This window comes from Bubalus bubalis, chromosome 10, assembly GCF_019923935.1.
Source record: "Bubalus bubalis isolate 160015118507 breed Murrah chromosome 10, NDDB_SH_1, whole genome shotgun sequence".
In the NCBI taxonomy this organism is placed as follows: domain Eukaryota; kingdom Metazoa; phylum Chordata; class Mammalia; order Artiodactyla; family Bovidae; genus Bubalus; species Bubalus bubalis.
This window is the reverse complement of record NC_059166.1, coordinates 77,505,705-77,533,391: the sequence shown is the minus strand read 5'-3', so window position 1 is coordinate 77,533,391 and position 27,687 is coordinate 77,505,705. Positions and strand designations below refer to the sequence as shown.

At 38.2% G+C, this 27,687-nt stretch overlaps 1 protein-coding gene across 1 annotated transcript in view; it reads right to left on the bottom strand.

Moving 5' to 3' along the window:
- NKAIN2 (sodium/potassium transporting ATPase interacting 2) overlaps positions 1 to 27,687 on the bottom strand; it is a 1,210,503-nt gene that overhangs the window by 265,911 nt on the left and 916,905 nt on the right. The gene's annotated exons all lie outside the window — the stretch shown is intronic.

The following is a 27,687-nucleotide window of genomic DNA, read 5'->3' as shown; positions in this document are numbered from 1 at the left end:
AAAGGATGACAGAGGATGAGATTTTTGGATAGCATCACCGACTCAATGGGCATGAGAGTGAGCAAGCTTTGAGAGTTGGTGATGGACAGGGAAGCCTGGCATGCTGCTGTCCATGGGGTCACACAGAGTCAGACACAACTGAGTGATTGAACTCACTATGTGGGAAGCATTTTGTATACTTTACAAAATATTAGTAACTCCAATAACCTTGTGAGATAAGGGTTGAATTTTATGGATCAGGAAATTCTGGCTTTGAGAGGTTAAGGAGCCCAAGATGGCACTTGCCATTGGAATCTGAACTAAGCCTAGTCAGTCAGACTCCAAAGCCCATGGATTTTCCATTTTCACCCATATTTTTCAACAGGTTTGGTTTGTTTTAGCAGAATTTTAAAAACTTTAAGCAGGACACTAAAATGTTAAAGCTTCTTATACAGCATCTACATCCATGAAATTCTCATCAAATATTTGAAGAACCTCAAAAGCACTTCCAAAGGGCTCTCCAGATAGAAAACAGCTGCCCTGCAGCTGCCTGCTCTCTGTGTCGTTTCTAGTTCAACAGCTGCTACTTGTTTTTTGGGTTTTTTTTTTCTTTTTTTTGCTGCTCTCTCTCTCTCTCTTTTTTAAAAATTGCCCTTAATGCTTAAGATTGTTCATGCCAATGCATGGAGCTTTTTCAATTTCCATCCAAGCTGAAGAAAGTGCTTCTGGTTATATCTACCTCTTGTAGCTTTAACTGTGCATGAGTGTAAAAGCCTCTGTGAGCAGAGCAAACAGGCCTCTACCCCCTTTGTTATCCACACTGGAAGGCACAAGTGAGCTTTTCCACCCAGCGTGGCTTGGAATAAAATTAGTTGCACTGTCAGAAGGATTTGAGAGAAGTATTTTATCTGGGAGGAGAATTTAACATTATTGCTTTATCTATATATTACATACTGAATTGTGCACCATCTATAGATTTAATATTCATTATATTAGGCTGGGTGCTCTATATATTAAGTCGGGTCTCAGCTTCAGATCTGACAGGGTGATCCCTCTGGGTGGGTCTTTCTTAAAATGAATCTTAAAATTAAATTGGCATGACACAAGAAAGAGATTAAAAATAGGAAGAAAAATATGAGCAGCATTGCATTTTCAAAGTATTATTTTGTCAAGAATTTAAAATAATAATTAGATGGAGATAAGGCTACAGGTAGGAAGATTCTTTCCATAGTTGTGCAAGGGGTAAGGTATGAGGAGTCAGTTTGAGTAGCTCAATGAGAAGGGAGATGAGGAAAGTGAATATTGAGTGGGTCAGGAGAGAGAGAATCAATAGGTCTTAGTGTATGGCATATGGAAGAAATAATGTAGGAAAATGTCCTGGTCTTTTAGCTCTTGGTTCCAGTTCCAACAGAAAATACCGAGGAGGGGCATATGCTGGGGCCAGAATATCCCAAACAACATTGTGTATGTCACGCAGTATGTTGTTTCACGTCTTTGTGTCTGTCTTGTGCCATTGAGGCCTTAAAATGTAAAATCTTGAGGTCTTAAATTCTTCATTGTTTGCTAGAACTTTTCCTAGGCCTTTTTGTTCATGTTTTATTAAAACCCAGTTTCCTAGGCTGTTTATAGGATCTTCATGCATTTTTATAAATTATATCTTTTGTAAAGAACAGATGATTAAAACCAAAATGTTAAAAATCCCAAGATTTTTACCCTTTAATAAGGAAGTTTAAATTGCACATTTACTATAAAAATATAATCTAACTTATCCTTCTTTGTTGTGCACTTTAAGTTGTATTTTTTCCTATTTTGTCTTTTTGATAAAAGGTTTGCTTCCTATCCTGCAATGATTTGGAAAGTAGATAGTCATTTTAAAACTTACTAGTTGTGAACTCATTGTGTTAATTGCTCAGTTGTGTCCGACTCTTTGCGACTCCATATATAGTCCATGGAATTCTCCAGGCCAAAATACTGGAGTGGGTAGCTGTTTCCTTCTCTGGGGGATCTTCCTAACCCAGGGATCAAACCCAGGTCTCCCACATTGCAGGTGGATTCTTTACTAGCTGAGCCACCAGAGAAGCCCAAGAATATGGAGTGGGTAGCCTATCCCTTCTCCAGCAGATCTTCCTGATCCAGGAATCTAACCAGGGTCTCCTGTATTGCAGGCAGTTGCCGTTTCCTTCTCCAGGGGATCTTCCCAACCCAGGGATTGAACCTGTGACCCCTGCATTGACAGGCAGATTCTTTACCACAGAGCCACCAGGGTAGCCCTATTGTGTTGATAAATGTTATTGAATCAATATTTAATTATAGGATTTGAAAACAAATCAACTTAAGAGGTCTACTTCTGGAAGATAACCAGTTTATTTTGCCTTTCCTATCCTACTTCCCTTATTCTGGTCTCTATTTTGGGATCAGAAATCCTATTTGAAAAGTTCAATCTTCACTTTTTAGGTTTCTTTGACTACTTTTGTTTCCAAAGTTAATGCAATCATTTAGCCTTTATGAGATCAAGAGTTTCCTCCACCATCTGATTACTATCTGGTTCCAGCAAACCCCTTGCTGGCAAGGAGGATGGAGAGCTACCAAAATAAGGAGGTCTAAACGCACATTCTGAGAGCCAGGAAACTCAGGCAACAAGGGTAAATAAGAGGAGGAACTTCACTGGGTAAAAACACCTCAGCTGGAGATGACTCTTGGTGGCACATACTTGGGAGGACTGACTGCCTTTTGAGACTATGGAATGGGAGAGAGAAACACAGATTTTAGAATCCATTCCTTTAACAGTCACATTATTTATTATTATTATTTTATTGGGGGTATAGTTGATTACAGTGTTGTATTTCAGGCATCTAGCAAAATGATTCAGTTACATATATACTCATTCTTTTTCAGATTCTCTTCTCATGTAGGTTATCACAGAGTATTGAGTAGAGTTCCCTGTGCTAGACAGTAGATCTTTGTTGGTTATCTGTGTTATATGTAGTAGTTTATATATGTTAATCCCCAGATCCTGGTTTATCCACCACCCTACATTTCCCCTTTGGTGACCATAAGTTTGTTGTCAATAGCTGTAAGTCTGTTTTGTAAATAAGTTCATTTGTATCATTTTTACAAATTAGATTCCACATATGAGTGATATGTATTTGTCTTTGACTTTCTTAAGTGAATAATCTCTAGATTCATCCATGTTGCTGCAAATGGCATTATTTCGTTCTTTTTAATGACTGCATAGAATTCCATTGTATATATGAATTACATCTTCTTTATCCATTCCTTTGTTGAAAGACATTTAGGTTGTTTCATGTCTCAGTTATTGTGAATAGTGCTGCTTTGAACATTGGGGTTCATGTATCTTTTCAAATTATAGTTTTGTCCAGATATATGTCCAGGAGTAGGGTTGGATGATAGGGGAACTCTGTTTTTAGAGGAACTTCCCAACTGTTCTCGATAGTGGCTGTACCAACTTACATCCCCACCAGCAGAGTAGGAGGCTTCCCTTTTCTCTACACTCTCTCCAGCATATGTTTGTAGACTTCTTAACAATGGCCATTCTGACCAGTGTGAGGTCATATATCATTCTAGTTTTGATTTGTATTTCTCTAATAATTAGTGATGGTGAGCATCTTTTCATGTGCTTTTTGGCCATCTGTATTCCATCCAATGCAACAGGCATGAACTTGGGCAAACTTTAGGAGGTGGTGAGGGACAGAGAGGCCTGGCATGCTGCGGTCCATGGGGTTGCAAAGAGTCAGACACAACTGGGAGACTGAACAACAATGACATGTCTTATTTAGAGAAATGTCCATTTAGATCTTCTGCCCATTTTTTTGGACCGGGTTGTTCATTTTTTTGATCTAGAGCTTCATGAACTGTTTGTATATATCAGAGATGAATCCCTTGTTGGTTGCATCATTTGCTAATATTTTCTCCCATTACACAGCCACATTATGGAGTTTCACTTTGACTCATTTCCTGATTATTTCTTGGGAAACATTACCCGGACATTATTTATTTCAAACTGCCATTTTCCTGCCCCTGCTACTCTCATCCCCTGTAGGCACCGGGTGAGTCATTACTTCTCTGAACTTCCTCCATACTTTGTGGCTTATACAATTACTGCAGTAATCAAGTGGAATTCAGTAATTGCTTACTTTTCTGTAACTGTGAGTGCCAGGGCTGTAATACTCTGTTCATCACTACATCCAGTGGCTGGCACAAAGGAGGTCCTCAAAAAATGGTGCTGTACTGAAAATCACTATATACTGCTGAGAGAAAGTGTGCAGAACAAAGAGATCAGAAAATGTTTGTATGCTAGGAGACAGAGAATCCACCAGACAGAGTACACAGTGCTGCAAGGTAACAAAAGAACCTGCAAGTGTAAGAATCAAGAGAAGAAAACCACACAGGGTGAAATAATGAGTACTGTAGGAGGATGAAGACTAGGAAAATGATACTGGGCTTGGTAATGGTTTTGTTACATATCACTCTCAAAATAGCAGAATAGAGTAACTGAGTCAGAAACCAAACTGCAAGGGCAGGATGAGTAGACGAATAAGGGGCTGATAAACTCACTTTGAAAAGTGTATTGGTTAGAGCAGAGATTTTGAGTAAGTAGCTTGTGGAAATTACGAGTTTGAGTTATTTTGTCTAGTTTAGGAATACATTCGAAAATATAACATGTACCCCAGTGTTCATTGCAGCACTATTTACAATAGCTAGGACATGGAAGCAACCTAAATATGCAACAGAGGAATGGATAAAGAAGATGTAGTACATACCCAGTGGAATATTACTCGGCTATAACAAGGAAGGAAATGCCATTTGCAGCAATATGGATGGAATTAGAGATTATCATACTAAGAGAAGTGAAGTCAGAGGAAGATAAATATATGATATCACTCACTCAGCTCAGTTTAGTTCAGTCACTCAGTCGTGTCCGACTCTTTGCAACCCCATGGATTGCTGCACACCAGGCCTCCCTGTCCATCACCAACTCCCGGAGTTCACCCAAACATCCAGCCATCTCATCCTCTGTCGTCCCTTTCTCCTCCTCCCCCCAATCCCTCCCAGCATCAGAGTCTTTTCCAATGAGTCAACTCTTCGCATGAGGTGGCCAAAGTATTGGAGTTTCAGCTTTTAGCATCAGTTCTTCCAAAGAACACCCAGGACTGATCTCCTTCAGAATGGACTGGTTGGATCTCTTGCAGTCCAAGGGACTCTCAAGAATCTTCTCCAACACCACAGTTCAAAAGTTAAGAGGAATCTAATTTTTTAAAGTGATACAAATAAACTTAGTTACAAAACAGAAACAGAATTACAGATATTGAAATAAACTTATGGTTACCAAAGGGCAAATGTGATAGGGGAAAGGGATAAACAAGGATCTACTTTATAGCACAAGGAACTCTACTCAAAACTCTGTGATAACCTATATAAGAAAAAAATCTGAAAAAAAAAAGAGTGGATATATGTAGAAGTGAATCACTTTGCTATACACCTGAAATTAATGCAACATTGTAAATCAACTATGCTGCTGCTGCTAAGTCGCTTCAGTCATGTCCGACTCTGTGCAACCCTATAGACAGCAGCCCACCAGGCTTCCCCGTCCCTGGGATTCTCCAGGCAAGAACACTGGAGTGGGTTGCCATTTCCTTCTCCAATGCATGAAAGTGAAAACTATATTCCAATATAAATTAAAAATGAATATATGTGTATGTTTATAGGCAAAATAAAAGACACCAAAGGATAGAAAGAATAGAAGAAAAAAAAAAGGGTAGTTGAACAAATGTGGTAAAGCTGGAGATGGGGAGATAAGACTGAACAAATGTGAGGAGAGAGAACAGAAGATGGAAAGAGATCCTATCATATTCTGATAGGGAAGAGGAAAGGAGTTTTTAAGGTCAAAATGAAGATAAATAGGGAAATAGAAGCTTTCATTTAGTCTTTATGAAGAAAGAAATCTGTGAGAGCTGGCATCGTATATCAACTGTGTCAATAAATGAGGAGTGAAGCCATCCTCAGAGTAGAGTTGCTGGGGTGAAACTAGGGACTGTAGAATACAGAGTTTAGAACAGCAGGGAGGGGATATCGTAACAAATCAAGGGGAGAAAGTGTGAGATGAAAGTCCGCAATCAGGGCCAATTTTGGGGTGGTTAATGTACATTGTGAGCTCAGATGTGGTTTATTAAAATTTCCCAACACTTCTGTCATCTTGGGTATTGTGGTGGAGACTGGCATGGATGAGCAAATGAGCGTGAGATTCTTGACCGGGAGTGAGTATAGTATTGACAGGATCAATCCTGGATTGTAAACTTGATAGAAATGAGAGTAGGGCCAAAGTAGGATGTTGCGTCAATTTTAGGAAATGCTAGAACAGATGTAGAGTTTGTGGTCAGAAATAATGAGTCCTGGGTGTTTGTTCACGCCTTTGAAGATGTTTAAATATTTATATGTTTATTTTAATAAAGAGTTTCCGGGCAGTTAGTCATTCTTTTTGCCACAGTGTTTCTGGAAGTAGTAGTGGGGAAAAAAGGCTGAACAGAGATCTCGTTCTTCCCCTTTTGGTTGATTTTTCTCCTTAGAAAACAGCCTCTATCATCTCTCACCACTGGATGACCACTTTTCATTTGTAATATGCTTTAGGAATTGATTTCAAGGCTAATCAAAAGAGATCGAAACTAATGTATACTGACTATGATAAATTCAATATTTCAGGGATTAGAATAACCAAACCCAGACTGTGGAACAGGAACAGCGAACTAAGTTAATATTAGTCGACTCCAAGGAAGTTTTGTAACTTCTGAGAATCAGTTTTCTCACCCGTAAATGGAAGTATGTTAGCTATCCCCAACAGCAATTGCAAGAATTGGAAAGATAATATTTGTAAAACCTTTAGCATGGCTCCTAGAACTGAGTACACAGTCTCGGTATCTTTCCCATGGTTAATTTTATAGTTATTGCAGACTTTTTTTTTCCATTTGTTAAATAATTTTTCAGGTCTTACTGTGTGTCAATCAATATTCTACATACTCAGTATAAGATGATGGGAGAGACTGAATTATTGGGCCCATTCTTTATCTTTCTTGGTATCCATACACTTTGTTCTTTTTTATTGAAAGATAGGTGATTTATAGCATTAGTTTCAGGTGTACAGCAAAGTGATTCGGTTAATATATGTAAATATATACATTTTTTCACATTTTTTCCACTATAGGTTATTAGAAAATATTGAGCATAGTTCCCTGTGGTGTGCAGTAGGTCTTTGTTGGTTATCTATTTTATATATAGTAATGTGTATATTTTAATCCCAAACTCCTAATTTATTTTCACCCCTTTGGTAACCAAGATTGTTTTCTATGTCTGTGAATCTATTTCTGTTTGTAAAAAAATTCATTAGTATCAGTTTTTTAGATTACATATCTAAGCAATATCAAATGATATGTCTTTCTCTGACTAAAACTTCACTCAGATTATAATGCCAAATACATCCAAGTTACTGCAAGTGGCATTGTTTTGTTCTTTTTATGGCTGAGTAATATTTCATTGTATATATGTACTGCATCGTCTTTATCTGTTCCTCTGCCAATGGGCATTAGGTTGCTTCCATACCTTGGCTGTTGTAAATAGGGCTGCAGTGAGCACTGGGGTGCGTGTATCTTTTTGAAGTATGGTTTAATCCTGAAACATGCCCACGAGTGGGATTGCAGAATCATATGGTGGTAGATCTATTTTTAGTGTAAGGAACTTATATATTGTTCTCCATAGTGGTTGTATCTATCTACATTCCAACCAACAGTGCAGGAGGGTTCTTTTCCTCCATATCATCTCTAGCAGTTTTTATGCACAGTTTTTGTTGGCCATTCTGACCAGTGTGAAGTGATATCTCACTCTAGTTTTGATATACATTTCTCACTATAATAATTAGTGATGTTGAGCACCTTTCCTGTGCTTTTTGGCCATTAACATGTCTTCTCTGGAGAAATTTCTAGTTAGATCTTCTGCCCATTTTTTGGGTGTTTCTTTGATATTGAGCTCAATTTGATGTTTGTATATTTTGGAGATAAATTCCTTGTTAATTACATCATTTGTGAGGCAAATGTGAGAACCGCTACACTATGGAAACGGGACTAATTACATCATTTGTAAATATTTTCTTCCCTTCTATAGGATGTCTCTTTGTTCATGGTTTCCCTTGCTATGAAAAAGTTTTTAAGTTTGTTTAGGTCTCATTTGTGTTTGCTTGTATTTCCATTGCTCTAGGAAATGGATCCAAAAAAGGTATCATTGCAATTTATGTCAAAGAGTGAGGTTGTTTATGTTTTCCTCTAAGACTTTCATAGTATCTAGTCTTACATTTATGTCTTTAATCCATTATTTTTGTGTATGGTGTTGGAGAATGTTCTAATTTCATTCTCTTCCATGTAGCTGTCCAGTTTTCTCAGCACCATTTATTAAGAAGACTATTTTCTCCTTTATATACTTTTGCCTCCTTTGTCATAGATTTACCATAGGTGTTTGGGTTTATTTCTGGACATTTTATCCCGTTCCATAGATCTAGATTTCTATTTTTGTGCCAGTACTACACTGTTTTGATTACTGTATTGTAGTATAGTCTAAAGTCAAGGAGTCTGATTCCATAGGCTCCCTTTTTCTTTTCAAAATTGCTTACATATTAAGGTCTCGTGTGTTTTTTTCCTTCTAGCTCTATGAAAAATGCCACTGATAATTTTAAAGGAATCTCATTGAATTTGTAGATTACCTTGGGTAGTGTAGTCACTTTGACAATATTGTTTCTTCCAATCCCCAAGTATATCTTTCCTGTTTGTATCATCTTCTATTTTTTTCAACAACATCTTAGTTTCTGAAGTACAGGTTTTTGCCTTTTTAGGTTGATTCCTTGATATTTTTAGATGCAATGGTAAATGGTATCGTTTCCTTAATTTCCCTTATGATCATTCATTGTGAGTGTATAGAAATGCAATAGATTTCTGTGTATTAATTTTGGATCCCGCAACCTTACCAACTTAGTAATGAGCACTGGTAGTTTTCTGGTAGGATCATTAGGAATGTCTATGTTGAGTATGAGGAATGTCATATGCACATAATGACAGTTTTGCTTCTTTTAAAATCTGGATTCCATTTATTTCCATTTCTTCTCTGATTGCTATGGCAATGGCTTCCTAAACTGTGTTGAATAAAAGTAGTGAGAGTGGACTTCCTTGTCCTGGTTCCTGATTTTAGGGAAATGTTTTCAGATTTTCACCATTGACAATGATGTTTCCTGTGAGTTTGTCATTTATGACTTTTACCATGTTGAAGTAGATACCCTCTGTGCCCACTTTCTGGAACTTATTATCAAAAATGAGTGTTGAATTTTGTCAACAGCTTTTTCTCCATCTATTGAAATGATCATATGGTTTTTATTCTTCAACCTGATGTGGTACATCACACTGATTGCTGATATTGAAAAATCCTTGCATCCCTGGGATAAATCCCACTTGATCATGGTGTTTAATCTTTTAAATGTATTGTTGGATTTGGTTTGCTATAATTTGTTGAGGATTTTTGTGTGTATCTTCATCAGTGATTTATGTTGTTGTGGTCGCTAAGTCATATTTGGCTCTTTGTGACCCCATAGACTGCAACATGCCAGGCTTCCCTGTACCTTACTATCTTTGTTAGTTTGCTCAAACTCATGTCCATTGAGTCAGTGATGCCATCCAACCATCTCATCCTCTGTTGACCCCTTCTTCTCTTGCCCTCAGTTTTTCTCAGCATCAAGGTCTTTTCCAAAGTGTCAGCTCTTTGCATCGGATGGCCAAAGTATTGGAGCTTCAGCATCAGTTCTTCCAGTAAATATTCACCATTGATTTTCTTTAGGATTGACTGGTTTGATCTCCTTTCAGTCCAAGAGATGCTCAAGAGTTTTCTCTAGCACCACAGTTCAAAAGCATCAATTCTTCGATGCTCAGCTTTTTTTATAGTCCAACTTTCACATCGATACATAACTACTGGAAAAATCATAGCTTTGACTATATGGATCTTTGTCAGCAAAGTAATGTCTCTGCTTTTTAATATGCTATCTAGGTTTGTCATAGCTTTTCTTCCAAGGAGCAAACATGTTTTAATTTTGTGGCTGCAGTCACTGTCCACAGCGACTTTGGAACCCAAGAAAATAAAATCTGCCACTGCTTTCACTTTTTCCCCATCTATTTGCCATGATGTGATGGGACCATATGCCATGATTTTTGTTTTTTGACTGTTGAAATTTAAGCCAGCTTTTTCACTCTCCTTTTTCACCTCCATCAAGAGGCTCTTCAGTTCCTCTTCACTTTCTGCAATAGGGTGGTATCATCTGCATATCTGAGGTGGTTGATATTTCTCCCAGCAACCTTGATTCCAGCTTGTGTTCATCCAGCCCGGCATTTTGCATGATGTACTCTGCATAGAAGTTAAATAAGCAGAGTGACAACATACAGCCTTGATGTATTCTTTTTCCAATTTTGAACTAGTCTGTTCAAACTAGTTGTTCCGTGTCTGATTCTAACTGTTGTTTTGTCCTGCATACAGGTTTCTAAAGAGACAGGTAAGGTGGTCCAGACCACCAGACCACCTTACCTGATTCTAACTGATTGTTTTGTCTGATTCTAACTGATTGTTTTGTTCTGCATACAGGTTTCTAAAGAGACAGGTAAAGTGGTCTGGTATTCCCTTCTCTTTAAGAACTTTCTACAGTTTGTTGTGATCCATAAAGTCAGAGGCTTTAGCATAGTCAATGAAGTAGAAGTGGATTTTTTTTCCTTTAAATCCCTTACTTTTTCTATGATCTAGCAGATATTGGCAATTTGATCTCTGGTTCCTCTGCCTTTCCTAAATTCAGTTTGAACATATTGAAGTTCTTGGTTCACATACTACTGAAGCCTAGCTTGAAGGATTTTGAACATAATCTTGCTAGCATGTGAAATAAGTACAATTGTATGATAGTTTGTACATTCTTCAGCATTGTCTTTCTTTGGGATTGGAATGAAAACTGACCTTTTCTAGTTCTGTGGCCACTGCTGAGTTTTCCAAATTTGCTGGCATATTGAGTGCAGTACTTTCACAGCATCATCTCTTAGGATTTGAAATAGCTCAGCTGGAATTCCATCACCTCCACTAGCTTTGTTCACAGTAAAGCTTCCTAAGGCCCACTTGACTTCATCCTCCAGGAGATCTGCTTTTAGGTGAGTGACCACACCATCATGGTTATCTGGGTCATTAAGACCTTTTCTGTACAGTTCTTCTGTATATTCTTGCCTTCGCTTCTTAATGTCTTCTGCTTCTGTTAGATCCTTGCTTTTTCTGTCCTTTTTGTGCCCATCTTTGCATGAAATGTTCCTTTGGTATCTCCAATTTTCTTGATGAGATCTCTCATCTTTCCCATTCTATTGTTTTCTTCTGTTTCTTTGCATTGATCAATTAAGAAGGCTTTCTTACCTCTCCTTGCTATTCTCTGGAACTCTGCATTCAAATGGGTATATCTTTCCCTTTCTCCTTTGTCTTTTGCTTCTCTTCTTTTCTCAGCTATTTGTAAGGCCTCCTCAGAAAACCACTTTGCCTTCTTGCTTTTCTTTTCCTTGGGGAGGGTTTTGGTCACCACCTCCTGTACAATGTTATGAATGTCAGTCCCATAGTTCTTTAGGCACTCTGTCTACGAAATCGAATCCCTTGAATCTATTTGTCATCTACACTGTATAATCATAAGGGATTTGGGTTCTAGTGGTAAAAGAACCCGCCTGCCAATGAAGAAGACATAGGAGATGCGGCTTTGATCCCTGGGTCAGGAAGATCCTCTGGAGGAGGGCGTGGCACCCCACTCCAGTATCCTTGCCTTAGAATCCCATGGACAGAGGAGCCTGGCAAGCTATAGTCCATGGGGTCACAGAGAGTCAGAGAAGACTGAAGCAACTTACCACCCATGCATACCTGCATGGTTTTCCCTACTTCAATTTGAGTCTGAATTTTGCAATAAGGAGCTGATGATATGAGTCATAGGCAGCTCCCGGTCTTGTTTTTGCTAACTGTATAGAGCTTCTCCATCTTTGGCAGCAAAGAAATTAATCAGTCTGATTTCAGTATTAACCTCCTGGTGGTGTCCCTGTGTAGAGCTGTATCATCAGTGATACTGGCCTGTAATTTCCTTTCTTTGTCATATCTTTGTCTGGTGTTTGTATCAGGGTAATGGTGGCTTCATAGAGTGAGTTAGGAAGTGTCCCTCTGTGCGATTTTTCAGAAGGATAGGTGTTAAATCTTCTCTAAATGTTTGATAGAAGTCACCTGTGAAGTCACCTGGTCCAGGACTTTTTTTGGTGTTTTTTTTAACTGACAGATTCAATTTCAGTACTTACGATTGGCCTGTTCATTTGATTGCCATATAGTTGCTAGTAGTAATTTCTTAGGATCTGTGGTATATCTGTGGTGTCCTTTGTAACTTTTACTTTTTCATTTCTAATTTTATTGATCTGAACCTCTTTCAGTTTTTTCTTGATGAGCCTGTCTAAAAGTTTATCAATTTTCTCTATCTTTTCAAAGAAACAGCTTTTAGTTTCATTGATCTTTTCTATTCTTTTTTCATCTCTATTTTGTTTATTTCTGCTCTGATCTTTATGCTTCTTTCCTTCTACTAACTTTGGGTTTTGTTGTTCTTTTTTACTTGCTTTGGTGTAAAGTCAGGTTGTTAAAAATGTTTCTTGTATTCTGAAGTAGGCTTGTATTGCTATAAACTTCTCTCATAGTACTGCTTTTGTGGTAAAACAAAACATCCCGTGAGTTTTGGATCATCACATTTTTGTATTCATTTGTCTTAAGCTACTTTTTTTTTTTTTTTACTTCCTCTTTGCCTTCTTCAGTGAGTGAGTTTTGGTTTGCAATTACCATGAAGTTTTGATATAGCAGTCTGTATATACATGGTTGTAAGTGGATGATCTCAATTTCAGATGCTCTTCAGATATCTTGCATTTGTACTCTCCTCCTCTCACAACTGTTTTAGATATCATATTTGTGTGTGGATGATTTCCTATCTTTACTGTATGTTTGCCTTTCTGGTGAACTTTCTTACCTTTTCTGCCTAGTGAAGTTCCTTTAGAATTTGTTGTAAAGCTTTTTGGTGGTGCTGAATTCTTTGTTTGTAAACTTTTTTTTTTTTTAATTTTATTTTATTTTTAAACTTAACATAACTGTATTAGATTTGCCAAATATCAAAATGAATCTGCCACAGGTACACATGTGTTCCCCATCCTGTACCCCCCTCCCTCCTCCCTCCCCATTCCATCCCTCTGGGTCGTCCCAGTGCACCAGCCCCAAGCATCCAGTATCGTGCATCGAACCTGGACTGGCAACTCATTTCATACATGATATTTTACATGTTTCAATGCCATTCTCCCAAATCTTCCCACCCTCTCCCTCTCCCACAGAGTCCATAAGACTGTTCTATACATCAGTGTCTCTTTTGCTGTCTCGTACACAGGGTTATTGTTACCATCTTTCTAAATTCCATATATATGCGTTAGTATACTGTATCGGTGTTTTTCTTTCTGGCTTACTTCACTCTGTATAATAGGCTCCAGTTTCACCCACCTCATTAGAACTGATTCAAATGTATTCTTTTTAATGGCTGAATAATACTCCATTGTGTATATGTACCACAGCTTTCTTATCCATTCATCTGCTGATGGACATCTAGGTTGCTTCCATGTCCTGGCTATTATAAACAGTGCTGCGATGAACATTGGGGTACTCGTGTCTCTTTCCCTTCTGGTTTCCTCAGTGTGTATGCCCAGCAGTGGGATTGCTGGATCATAAGTTTGTAAACTTTTGATTTCTCTGTCAAATATGAATGAGAACCTTGCTGGGTAGAGTATTCTTGTAGGTTTTTCCTTTTCACCACTTTAAATATATTGTGCCATTCCTTTCTGGTCCGCAGACTGTCTGTTGAAAAATCAGCTGATAACCTTACAGTGATTCTCTCATATGTTATCTGTTGCTTTTCCCTTGTTGCTTTTAAGGTTTTCTCTTTAATTTTTGTCCATTTGATTATGATGTGTCTTGGTGTGTTTCCCCCTCTGGTTGGGCCTCTGTGGTACTCTCTGCACTTCCTGAACTTGTATGACTGCTTCCTTTTCCACGTTAGGGGAGTTTTCAGCTGTCATCTCTTCAATATCTTCTCAAGCCCAATCTCTCTGTCTTCTCCTTCTGGGACCCTTATAATGTGAATGTTGCTGCATTTGGTGGTGTCACAGTGGTCTCTCAAATGGTCCTCATTTGTTTTCCTTTAATCTGTTTCTGTGGAAGTGGAATATCTTCCGGTGTCTGCCCTCTTGTGGGTCTTGGTCCAGGGGCTTGTGGCATTCTTCTGGGTGGGAGAGACTGGTGCCTTCCCACTGGTGGTTCTTGGCTCTCTGGTGGGCAGGGCCATGCCAAAGGGTGTGTTTAGAGGCAGCCTGTCTACTGATGGACATGGCTGTGTGCCCACCTTGTTGTTGTTTGACCTGAGGCAACCCAGCACTAGAGCCATAGCGTGTTGAGTGGGGCCAGGTCTTGGTGCCAAAGTGGCAATCCCCCAGAGAGCTAACACTGAGTGATAATCCCTGGGGCTTCTGCCACATGGTCCTTACCCCCACAGTGAGCCACAGCCAATCCCTACCTTCTCGGGAGACCCTCCAAGAACAGCAAGTAGGCCCAGTCCAGGCTCCTGTGGAGTTACTGCTTTGCCCTGGGTCCCCGTGCGTGTTAAACTTGGTGTGCGTCCTCCAAGAGCCGAGTCTCTGTGTCCCCCTGTCTGTGAAACTCCTGCACTCAAGCCCCACTAACCTTCAAAGCCAAATACTCTGTGGGCTCCTCCTCCTGATGCCAGACCCCCAGCTGGGGAGCCTGCTGGGTGGCTCAGAACTCTCACTCTGTGGGATAACCTCTGTGATATAATTATTTTCCAATTTTGGGTTTCCCACACCCAGTGGCTATGGGATTTGATTATATCATAAAAGCAGCCCTCCTACCATTTTGTTGTGGTTTCTTGTCTTTGGATGTAGAATATCATTTTTAGTGGTGTCCAGTCTCTTTTATTGACAGATGTTCAGCAATTAGTTGTAACTGTGGGGTTTTCATGAGAGGAAGTGAGCTCAAGCCCTTCCACTCTGACATCTTCTCTCCTCACTCATTAGAGTTTACTATAAGCATATTTCAGTGAAAAATAATTATTTCCCTAAACAAAGAAATTTACGAAAATAGTAATATTGAACTTTTGCAAATCTTCTTACTCTCTTTTTTAGTAGAAAATCATTCATTTTAGTATTTGTTTCTGCATTCACTCTGTTGTATTATCATACATGAGGTAGTTTCTGGAAGATTCCTCTATTTTTTCTGGAGTGAACAAAGAAAGGCATCTGACATCTTAGTATTTTATAAATACTCTTGTAGAAAGAGTCCCCAATCACACTTTGAGACCTCTGCACTAGACTCACTAGAGATTTCCAAAAAGATCTGAATCCCTGGTTAATTTGTGAATATTAGTATTACTTTGACTAGTTGTAAACTGAGACCAAGAGCAACAGTAGAAGTAATCATGTCCCCTGAAATATTTCAAGATAATCTATTTTTAAAATGAATTTGCACACAGTTTTCCACTGCTACTTCCCTAGTACATCACCTCTCTGAAGCTGCTCAGAGATTGCATCTGTTCTGGTTCATACCTTCCTCTCACCCTTTGCAGGATGAAAAGGTGGTTGGTGTGTTTATATAGTTGTAAAAATGTGAGATGTGAATCTTTTAAGAAACTGATTTTCACTTGAAACATATGTATTATACACAGGACACAACTATTTCATCCCAGTTACTACCACCCCACCCTTCAATCGGAGAAGGCGATGGCACCCCACACCAGTACTCTCGCCTGGAAAATCCCATGGACGGAGGAGCCTGGTAGGCTGCAGTCCATGGGGTTGCGAAGAGTTGGACACGACTGAGCGACTTCACTTTCAGTTTTCACTTTCATGCATTGGAGACGGAAATGGCAACCCACTCCAGTGTTCTTGCCTGGAGAATCCCAGGGACGGGGAGCCTGGTGGGCTGCCTTCTATGGGGTCGCACAGAGTCGGACACGACTGAAGTGACTTAGCAGGAGCAGCAACAGCACCCTCCAATTGTCACTAACTGACTTTTATTGCTAACAGACTACAGACTTCTCACATTTCACCACCCAAATCTTACCGATCTCTATAAAATCTCCCACATTTTCCGTTTCTCCCGTGTTACCATAAGAGCAGGAGATTTTTCTGGGGTTGGGGGCCAGGAGTTTCACTGAACTCAAGACGAGTCACACAGGGCAGTGGAGGCACAGTAGTCAAGGTTCTGAGCTTGCGCTTCGCCTGTGCAGAAACGTGATTCTTTGAGTGCAGACAGAATTGACCACATTCAATGGAATGTTTGCTATTATCCTCTTCAGAGAGAGTAAGTGCATACCAGAATGCCAATGCATTCCATTTTACTGAGTAATATGACTTCCAAAGTGACTTCAGTAATTGGATTAGCTGGTTAGTACATTCACTCACCTTAATACAATCTATATGAGAAGCCAATATATAATCAAAGCAAAGGAAATTAGTGGGATTGTTTAATGGGTGTTTATATCAGGCTACTGTAATCTGATATGACTATTGCCATTCTAAAAAGGTATTACATCTAAAATGATATTATATCTCAACATGTGATTAAGGCCCAGTTTTCCCTGGATAGTGCTAAAGACTTAATCTTCCTCTTTAGATCCATTTCCTCCTTCATTCTGTATGAAACCACTTAGAGTTCCTAGAATTAATAAAAGTGTTTCATGCCTCTGTATCTTTACAGAGTTTGTTAGGCACTGACCTCCCATGGTTTGGCCTTGCATAGGTTTCTTTTTGGTGGGTTTGGGTAGTGGATAGAGAGGCCTGAGGTGAGATCGAAAGTCTTCCTAAGAATGGCTGCATACAAGATTTCTATGGGAGGGTATTAGAAGCTCGATTCCAAAGGGTAAATGCTTCAGATTCCACTCACAAAATGAGGAGGAATGTCTAACATGTTTTAGCCAGTCTGGACTACATTTAATTTTACCAATAAAAGCTTCTTTTTCATACTCCTCATGATAATAAAAACCAGTAACTTCAGCAAATAATATATTTGCTGCACTAAGTCTACAATCTTGATCAAGATCTGGATAATAGAAGACTTTTTAGTTCCATCTCTGGAGTTGGCCTTTCTAATAAACTCTAACTTCCACTGTAGCGAAGATTCTCACCAATCTGGATTGCCCCCCACATTGAACCTTAAACGAACTAGCAATTAGTATTACCCTGTATTCAAGAATTTTACCCTAAATTAAAGATATGGGAGCCCAATTCACGTTTTATCTCCTACTATAAAACATTTTCTTAACTTTCATTCAACCTCTCTTAGCTCCAACCACCATGTCCAGTAGAGAGGCAGGTCCTCCTCCTGAACAAAACTCAGTATAGACTTTTATAAGTACTCATCATTGTGTGTTTCAGTTCTCCATCTAGTTATCTGTGTCTGTCTCTCTAATTCGATTGTGGGTAGAGTCAGTGTTGTGTTTGTTGTGTTCTATGGTGGTAGCAGCAAGCACTCAGAAGCTGTTAAATGCATGAATCAGTGAATTAATTGTTTTGGGGTTCATCTTTTTAATTCCAAGAATTTCGACTCATCTTTTTGGCTCCATGAATTAATTCCTTTTCCTCCTTTTAACACACTGTTTCTCAGATACATTAATTCAATTGATTAGCTGACATCATTGTTTACTAAAATGTTTTCCTCAGCAGGATATTAATGGGAATTAAGCAATAGAAGATTTTGGTAGTCTCTGAAATGCTGAGTTAAACTTTTATGATATTTTTTCATACAGGACTTCTTAGAATTTAACATAGTAATATGTATTTTAAATCTCAGATAATTAAACCAGGGCAAACTCTTAGAGGGACATACTTAAATATAAAGAAAGCCATAAATACATATTTCACATAAACAAAAAAGTCTTCCAAGAAATATTGTCCTGTAATGTTCAGAAAGGAAGTGAAAATGAGGAAGGAAGGAAGGAAGGAAAGGAGGAAAAGAAAAGTGAAATGTTTGACTAATAAGTTTGTGAAATATATCTTCAACAGTCATCAATGCAAAACATGTGTTCTGACTATAAAGTCTTGTTTTTGGCTTCATTGTGAGCTGCAGTTATTCAACCTAACATTTAAATTCTTCAGTATATTTAAGCTACTTTAGCAAGTAGCTTAAATATACTGGTTGGCTGGATGCTGTTGATCTAGATCAAGGGCCAGCAGGCTTCTTACATGTCAGAGAGTAAATGTTAGACTTTGCAAGCAAGCTAAATGTTAGACTTTGTGAGCCACATGTGGTATATTTTAAGCTATTTTAGCAAGGTCCCAATCTATCAAGTTTTCTTCTTGGGGTTTGGATTCCATTCTCAGGTTAATAACTCTTGACAATACACTGAATTCTGTAACTTTTGGCTCTTTTTATCACACCCTAGTTGTAAATTCAGTCCTGGATAAAACCAGTGATGTGTTTTAGACCATTTACATACTCCCTAAAACAAATAAATAAATGAGATACAGGGCAGATGGGTATTACTCTAAATTCATGAACACTTGTTAGTTGGGACTTTAACACCACCCAGCTAATCATTTCTCTGTTTGCTCAGGAACTTTCTTAAACACCTACTTTCTATTTTCAAACCTCTAATCTCCCATATCTCTGTTCATAACATTTATGAAAATTGGTATTTGTTCTTTTCATTATCTAAGAATGCTTTGTCTCATTAACCAGTAAGCAAGTTGTATGAAAGTAGGGACCATGCACATTTTCATTTCTATCACTAGCTTTTGTTACAATAATGCTGTAAAATAAATACAAACATCTATTTCCCACATGATTGGAGGTTGCCCCTAACTTCTAGCTCTGCTGCTCTTAGTGGGGATCACTCATGGTCTACTGGTTGGCTGGATGCTGTTGATCTAGATCAAGGGCCAGTAGACTTCTTAGATGTCAGAGAGTAAATGTTAGACTTTGCAAGCCAGATATGGTGTCTGTCACAGATTTATTTTTTAAATATGCAAAAACTACTTTAAAATATGCAAAAACTACTCTTAGCTGTGAGTCTTACAGAAACAAACAAAAGGCTTGATTTGACCCCTGGGTCATAGTATACCATGCCCTGATATAGATTGTGTTTGGGCACCTTTGCTTCAAGCTGTGTGTATAGTTAAGCTTGTGTGCCTGTGTGCTGCAGGTGGATTTCTGCTTTTTTTTGATAGGTATACATTATGAGGATGTGAGGATGCTCTTCTCATGGAAAGGTTAAAAGCAGAAGGGGGCCAATGAAAACACATGATGCCTCTTAAGACCTAGGCATTGGCTCACTGAGACTTTTAGCCCATATTCTGTTAGCCACATCAAGCCACGTGGCTGAGACCAAGTCAGGATGTGGGGAGGCACTCTTTGCCTGTAGTAGAAAGACAGAAAAACACATATCAAGATTGAGAAGACAAGATAGTGGGGCAGAAGACCTTGAGCTCACCTCTTCCCATGAGAACACCAAAATCACGACTAACCGCTGAACAATTGATAGAGAAGGCAGGAACCTACAAAAATAAGATATTCTATGTCCCAAGACAAAGAATATATCACAAAGATAGTAGGAATGACACACTGGCAATATAATTAATTCCCATACCCCCACCAGGGGTGGGGGGCTACTCACAAACTGGAGAATAATTATATCCCAGAAGTTCTCCCTTGAGAGTCAGAGTTCTGAGCCCCATGTCAGCTTCCTCATCCTGGGGGTTTGCATCAGGAGGAGGAGCCCCTAGAGCATTTGGCTTTGAAGGTCAACAGATCTCAGAAGCTTGACAAGACTGGGGGAAACAGAGACTCCACTCTTGGAGGATGCACACAAGGTCTCATGTACAGTGAGACCCAGGGCAAGAGCAATTACTTCATGGGAGCCTGGGCCAGACCTACCTGCTGGTTTTGGAGGGTCTCCTGAGGAGGTAGTGGGTAGTTGTGGCTCTTTTTTTAGGACATAAAAGCTGGTGGAAAACATATACAGGAGTACTTATCTAAAGGCTGACATCTTGCTGGGGACATTGTATCTAATATCTGGCTCCACCCAACAGCCTGCAGGCTCAAGTGTTGGGATGCCTCAGACCAAACAACCAACAGGGTGGGAGCGCAGCCCAGCACATTGACAGGGTGCTTATAAACTTCCTAAGTCCACAACAACCTCTAAACGTGTCCCTTAACAAGGCCCTACCCATCAGAGGGCCGTGAACCAACTCCACTCCCAGTGGAAAGTCACTGACCTCTACCATCAGGAAGCCTGCACAAGCCCCTAGACCAGCCTCACCCACCAAGGGGCAGGCACTCAAAGCAAGAAAAATACAGTCCTACAATCTGTGGAACTGAGTCTCTAAACACAGATCAGAACCTTCCCTCAGACCAGCTGGTCCCTGGCCACCGGGTGATGAGCGGGAAGTATACTGCTGGAACACAGGACACGTCCTACAGAGGGCACTGCTCCAAGGTCAAGAATCATAACTAACTTTTCACAAACATAACAGTACAAATAGAAATTTATGTGAAATACTGAAAGTGATGAAAGGGAAAAACCTACAATCAAGAATACTCTACCCAGCAAGGTTCTCAGTCACATTTGATGGATAAGTCAGAAGCTTACAGATAAGCAAAAGCAAAAAGAATTCACCATCAAACCAGCTCTTCAACAAATGCTAGGTGGAAAAGGCCACAACTATAAACAAGAAAATTATGAATGGGAAAACTCGCCAATAAAGGCAAACATACAGTAAAAGTAGGAAATCATCCACACACAAATATGATACCTAAACTAGCAATTGTGAGAAGTGGCGAGTACAAATGCAGGATATTCTAAATGCATTTGAAATTAAGAGACCAGCAATTTTAAAAAACCTTGTATATACAGACTGCTATATCAGAATCTCATGGTAACCACAATACAAAAATCTCCAATAAATACACTCACAAAAATGAAAAATCAGTGGAAACCCTACTAAAGCTATTATCAAGTCACAAAAGAAGAAAACAAAAGAGAAAGGAAAGAAAAAGTTTTACAAAAACAAACTCTAAGCAACTAAAAAAATGGCTATGAGAACTTACATAATTACTTTAAATGTAAATAGATTAAATGCTCCAACCAAAAGACATAGACTGACTGGCTGAATGGATACACAACAAGATTTGTATTTATGCTGTCAATAAGAGACCCACTTCAGATCTAGGGACACATACAGATTGAAAGTGAGGGGATATAAAAAGTTATTCCATTCAAACTGGAAATCAAACAAAAGAAAGCTGGAGTAGCAATATGCATATCAGAAAAAAATAGATTTAAAAATGAAGACTGTTAAAGAGACAAAGGACATAATGATCAATGGATCAATACAAGAAGACGCAACAACTGTAAATATATATGTACCCAGCACAGGAGCACCTAACCACATAAGGCAAATGCTAATAGTCATAAAAGGAGACAGGGACAGTAACACAATTATTTGTGGGGAACTTTAACACCCCACTTCATCAATGGACACAGATGATCCAGAAAATCAATAAGAAAACACAAGCTTCAAATGACGCATTAGACCAGACGGACTTAATTGATGTCCATAGAGTATAACGTCAGAAAGCAGCAGAATACACATTCTTTTCAAGTACACATAGGACACACTCTAGGATAGATTACTTGCTGGGCCACAAAGCAAAGCTTGATAAATTTAAGAAATTTGAAGTCATATCAAACATCTTTTCTGACACAATGCTATGAGATTAGAAACCAAGTATAAGAAAAAAAAAACTGTAAACCACACATACACACACATGAAGGTTGAATGATATGATATGAAACAACCAATGAATCATTGAAGAAATCAAAGAGGAAACTGAAAAATACCTCCAGACATATGAAAACAACAGCACAATGATTCAAAATCTTTGCGATGTAACAAAAGCAGTTCTAAGGGGGAAGTTTGTAGAAATATAATTTTACCTTAGGAGACAAGAAAAGTCATCAGTAAACAACCTAAGCTTAAACCTAAAGCAACTAGAAAAAGAAGAACAAAACCCAAACTTAGCAGAAGGGAAGAATCATAAAGTTCAGAGCAGAAATAAAATAGAGATGAAAAAACAATAGTAAAGATCCAATGAAACTAAGTGTTGGTTCCTTGAAAAGATGAGTAAAATTGATAAACCTTTAGCCAACTCATCAAGAAAAAAGGGAATGGGCATTGAACAATAAAATTAGAAATGAAAAGGGAAAGTTACAAAACACACCACAGATCTACCAAGGATCATAAGTAACTACTACTAGCAACCATATGCCAATCAAATGAACAACCTAGAATGAAGGCAAAACTTCTTTAAAGTTAGTCTCCCAAGGCTGAACAGGAAGAAACAGATAATATGAACAGGCCATTCACAAGTACTGAAATCAAATTTGTGAGTCCTGGACCAGAAGACTTCACAGGCAGTCTATCAAACCTTTAGAGAAGAATTAACACTAGTCCTTCTGAAACTATTTCAAACAATTGCACAGGAGAGAACGTTTCCAAAGTCACTCTATGAGAACAGCATCACCCTGATACCAAAAACCAGACAAATATATGACAAGAAAAAAAGAAAATTACAGGTCAAGATCACTGATGAAGATAGACACAAAAATCCTCAGCAAAATCCTGTAAACCAAATCTAACAATACATTAAAAGGTTGATATCCAGTGGGATTTATCCTAGGGATGCAAGAAGTTTTCACTCTCCACAACTGATTGATTAATCAGTGTGATACAACACATTAACGAATTGAAGAATGAAAAACATATAATCTCAATAGATGGAGAAAAAGTGTTTGACACAATTCATCATAAATTTATAATAAACATTTTGCAGAATAGGGGCTAAGAGGGAACCGACTTAATAAATACCACATATGAAAAACCCACAGCTAACATCATACGCAAAGGTAAGGAGCTGAAATCATTTCCTCTAAGATCAAGAACAGTACAAGGATGTCTACTCTCACCATTTGTATTCAACATAGTTTAAGATGTCCTAGCCACAAGCAGGCAGAAAAGAAAAAGAAGTAAATGGAATCTAAATAAAAAAAGAAGAAGCAAAACTCTCACTGTGTGCAGATGGCATGACATTATACATAGAAAATTCTAAGGACACGACCAGGAAACTACTAGAGCTTATCAGTGAATTCTGTAAGTTTGCAGGATACAAAATTAATATATCAAAATCTGTTGCATTTCTGTACACTAACAATGAAAGTTCAGACTGGAAATTAAGGAAACAATACCATTTACTGTTGCATCAAAAATAAAAATACCTAGGAATGAATCTACCTAAGGAGGCAAAAGACTTGTACTCTGAAAATGATAAGATGTTGAAGAGATAGGAGATGACACATAGATGGAAACATATATCATGATCTTGATTTGGAAGAATTAATATTGTTAAATTAGTTACACTAGTCAAGTCAGTCTACAGATTCAGTGCAATCCCTGTCAAATTACCAATGGTATTTTTCACAGAAGTAGAACAAAATAATTTAAAATTTGTTTGGAAACACAAAAGATCTAGAATAGCAAAAGCAATCCTGAGAAAGAAAATTAGAGATAGAGGTATCAGGTTCCCTGACTTCAGACTATATTAAAAAGCTACAGTAATCAAAACAATATGATATTGGCACAGAAAATAGAAATACAGATCAATAAAACAGGATGGAAAGCACAGAGAGAAACCCAGACACCCATCATCACCTATTTTTGACAAAGGAGGAAAGACTATACAAAAGAGAGAAGATATTCTCTTCAATAAATGGTGCATGGAAAATATCTGTATGCAAGAAAATTAAATTAGAACATTCTCTAAAACCATATGCGAAAATTAACTCAAAATGGATTAAGGACTTAAATGTAAAACCAGATACTATAAAACTCTTATAGGAAAACACAGGTTCTTTGAAATTGCAGCAATAATTTTTTGTATCTTCCTCCTTGATTAATAGAAAAAAAAAAAAAAAAAGCCAAGTGGGACCTAATTAAACTTGAAAGCTTTTGCATAGCAAGGAAACCATAAACAAAATAAAGATACCCTATAGAAGGTGAGGAAATTTTAATAATGCAGCTGACAAGGGGTTCATCTCCAAAATATGCAAATAGCAAATATAGCTCAATATATAAAAGAGAACCCAATCAAAAAAAAAATAGTGCAATGAAGTGTCCAGTAATGAGTTATGAGATCTGTGGACACCTTATCTTTGACAAAGCAGTTAAGAATATACAATTGAGAAAAGACAATCTCTTTAACAAGTGGTGCTGGGAAAACTGGTCAACCACTTTTAAAAGAATGAAACTAGAACACTTTCTAACACCATACACAAAAATAAACTCAAAATGCATTAAAGATCTAAATGTAAGACCAGAAACTATAAAACTCCTAGAGGAGAACATAGGCAAAACAGTCTCCAACATACATCACAGCAGGATCCTCTATGACCCACCTCCCAGAATATTGGAAATAAAAGCAAAAATAAACAAATGGGACCTAATTAAACTTAAAAGCTTCTGCACAACAAAGGAAACTATAAGCAAGGTGAAAAGACAGCCTTCAGAATGGGAGAAAATAATGGCAAATGGAGCAACTGACAAACAACTAATCTCAAAAATATACAAGCAACTCCTGCAGCTCAATTCCAGAAAAATAAATGACCCAATCCAAAAATGGGCCAAAGAACTAAATAGACATTTCTCCAAAGAAGACATACAGATGGCTAACAAACACATGAAAAGATGCTCAACATCACTCATTATCAGAGAAATGCAAATCAAAACCACTATGAGGTACCATTTCACGCCAGTCAGAATGGCTGCGATCCAAAAGTCTACAAATAATAAATGCTGTAGAGGCTGTGGAGAAAACGGAACCCTCTTACACTGTTGGTGGGAATGCAAACTAGTACAGCCACTATGGAGAACAGTGTGGAGATTCCTTAAAAAACTGGAAATAGAACTGCCTTATGACCCAGCAATCCCAGTGCTGGGCATACACACCGAGGAAACCAGAACTGAAAGAGATAAGTATACCCCAATGTTCATCGCAGCACTGTTTATAATAGCCAGGACATGGAAGCAACCTAGCTGTCCATCAGCAGATGAATGGATAAGAAAGCTTGGTGCATATACACAATGGAGTATTACTCAGCCATTAAAAAGAATACATTTGAATCAATTCTAATGAGGTGGATGAAACTGGAGCCTATTATACAGATTGAAGTAAGCCAGAAAGAAAAATACCAATACAGTATACTAACGCATATATATGGAATTTAGAAAGATGGTAACGATAACCCTGTATGTGAGACAGCAAAAGAGACACAGATGTACAGAACAGTCTTTTGGACTCTGTGGGAGAGGGCCAGGGTGGGATGATTTGAGAGAATGGCATTGAAACATGTATAATATCATATAAGAAATGAATCACCAGTCCATGTTTGATGCAGGATACAGGATGCTTGGGGCTGGTGCACTGGGATGACCCAGAGGGATGGTACGGGGAGGGAGATGGGAGGGGGGTTCAGGATGGGGAACACGTGTACACCCATGGCAGATTCATGTTGATGTATGGCAAAACCGATAGAATATTGTAAAGTAAGTAGCCTCCAATTAAAATAAATAATTTTCAATTAAAAAAATTTTAAAATGATAAAAAAATAGACATTTTTCTGAAAAAGATATACAGCTAGCCCAAAAGCTCATGAAAAGATGCTCCATATTGCTAATTATTAGATAAATGCCAATCAAAAGTACAATGAGATATCACCTCATACCAGTTAGAATGACCATCTCACAAAATCTACAAAATAAATTCTGGAGATGGTGTGGTGAAAAGGAAACCCTCCTACACTGTTAGTGGGAATGTAATTAGGTACAACCATTATGGAGAACAGTATGGAAGGTCCTTAACAAACTAAAAATAGATCTACCATATGATTCTGCAATCCCACTCCTGGGCATGTATTAGTAAAAGCCATACTTCACAAAGATATATGCACCCCAGTGTTCATAGCAACTCTTTATAGTAGCCAAGACATAGCAACACAAATGTTCATCTAGAGAGGACACGACTGAGCGACTTCACTTTGACTTTTCACTTTCATGCATTGGAGAAGGAAATGGCAACCCACTCCAGTGTTCTTGCCTGGAGAATCCCAGGGACGGGGGAGCCTGGTGGGCTGCCATCTATGGGATTGCACAGAGTCGGACATGACTGAAGCAACTTAGCAGCAGCAGCAGAGAGGAATAGATGAAGAAGATATGATACATATATACAATGGAATATTAGCCATAAAAAAGAATGAAATAATGTCATTTGAAGCAATATGGAGACATAGAGATTATCATACTAAGAGAAGTAAGTTAGACAGAAAAAGACAAATATATGATAGTATTTACATGTGGAATCTAAAAAGATGGTACAAAAAGAACTTATTTACAAAACAGATACAGACTTACAGACTTAGAAAACAAACTTACGGTAACCAAAGTAGAAAAGTAGGAGGGGACGGGGATAAATTAGGCATTTGGGATTAACATGTATACACTGCTTTACATAAAATAAATAATCAACAAGGACCTAGTGGATAGAACAGGCAACTCAATAGTCTGTAATAACCTATACAGGAAAATAATCTAAAAAGGGATGGATATATGTGTCTGTATAACTGAACCACTTTGCTGTACACCTGAAACTAACACAGCACTGTAAATTAACTATACCTCAAAACAAAATAAAAATTAAAAAGAATGAGAAAAATAAATGGATAAAAATTTTAAAGGTTTTAAGTTTTAAATATGGTAATCAGTAACCACAAGGTCTCAGCACCAAAAAAACCTGGAGAATATTCCATCTAGACAAAGTTTTTCATATTTGACACTACCCATTTGTTTTCTTCTCTCTGAAATAAACTAAACCATCAGGGAAAATCAGTTTCATGTGCGTGCCTCTTCTATTTCAGGCTGAGACCGTTGATCTGAGATGGTCTGATGGTACTGGCAAATTTGCACTTCATTTTTTAGTCCAATAAGATAGTCTCTCACTGGCACTAGAATGGAGGAAAAAATCTTTTTACTCTTTCTGCAATGGTAAATTTCTGTTTTTGATGACTTAGCATATATCCAGCATCCATTCCACAGTATTATGTGAATTTCTAAGCGCTGAAATTTAAAAGAATTTACGTGGATTATTAGACTCTCAGAAGTAACTTGAAAAGTCACTGCACATTTACATGACTATGAACTGAGCTTTCAGAAAACTCAAAAGACACCAGATCCAGGATACTTCAATCTTAATGGTGAATTTCTCTATAATGACAGGAAAACAGTGTAGTGATAAAATATGAGATCTGCCCAGATTGAAGTCTGTCTCCTTGAATTTAGGGCACTGTGTGCATTGCTTTGACTTATTATAGGAAGAATTCATGGCCATGAATTTGTCAGCTGCTATCCAGAAAGCTGACAGCTATGGAAGCATCTCCTTGCTGTTAATAGTCTGAAGTGCAAAGGAGGTACCCAGGATATT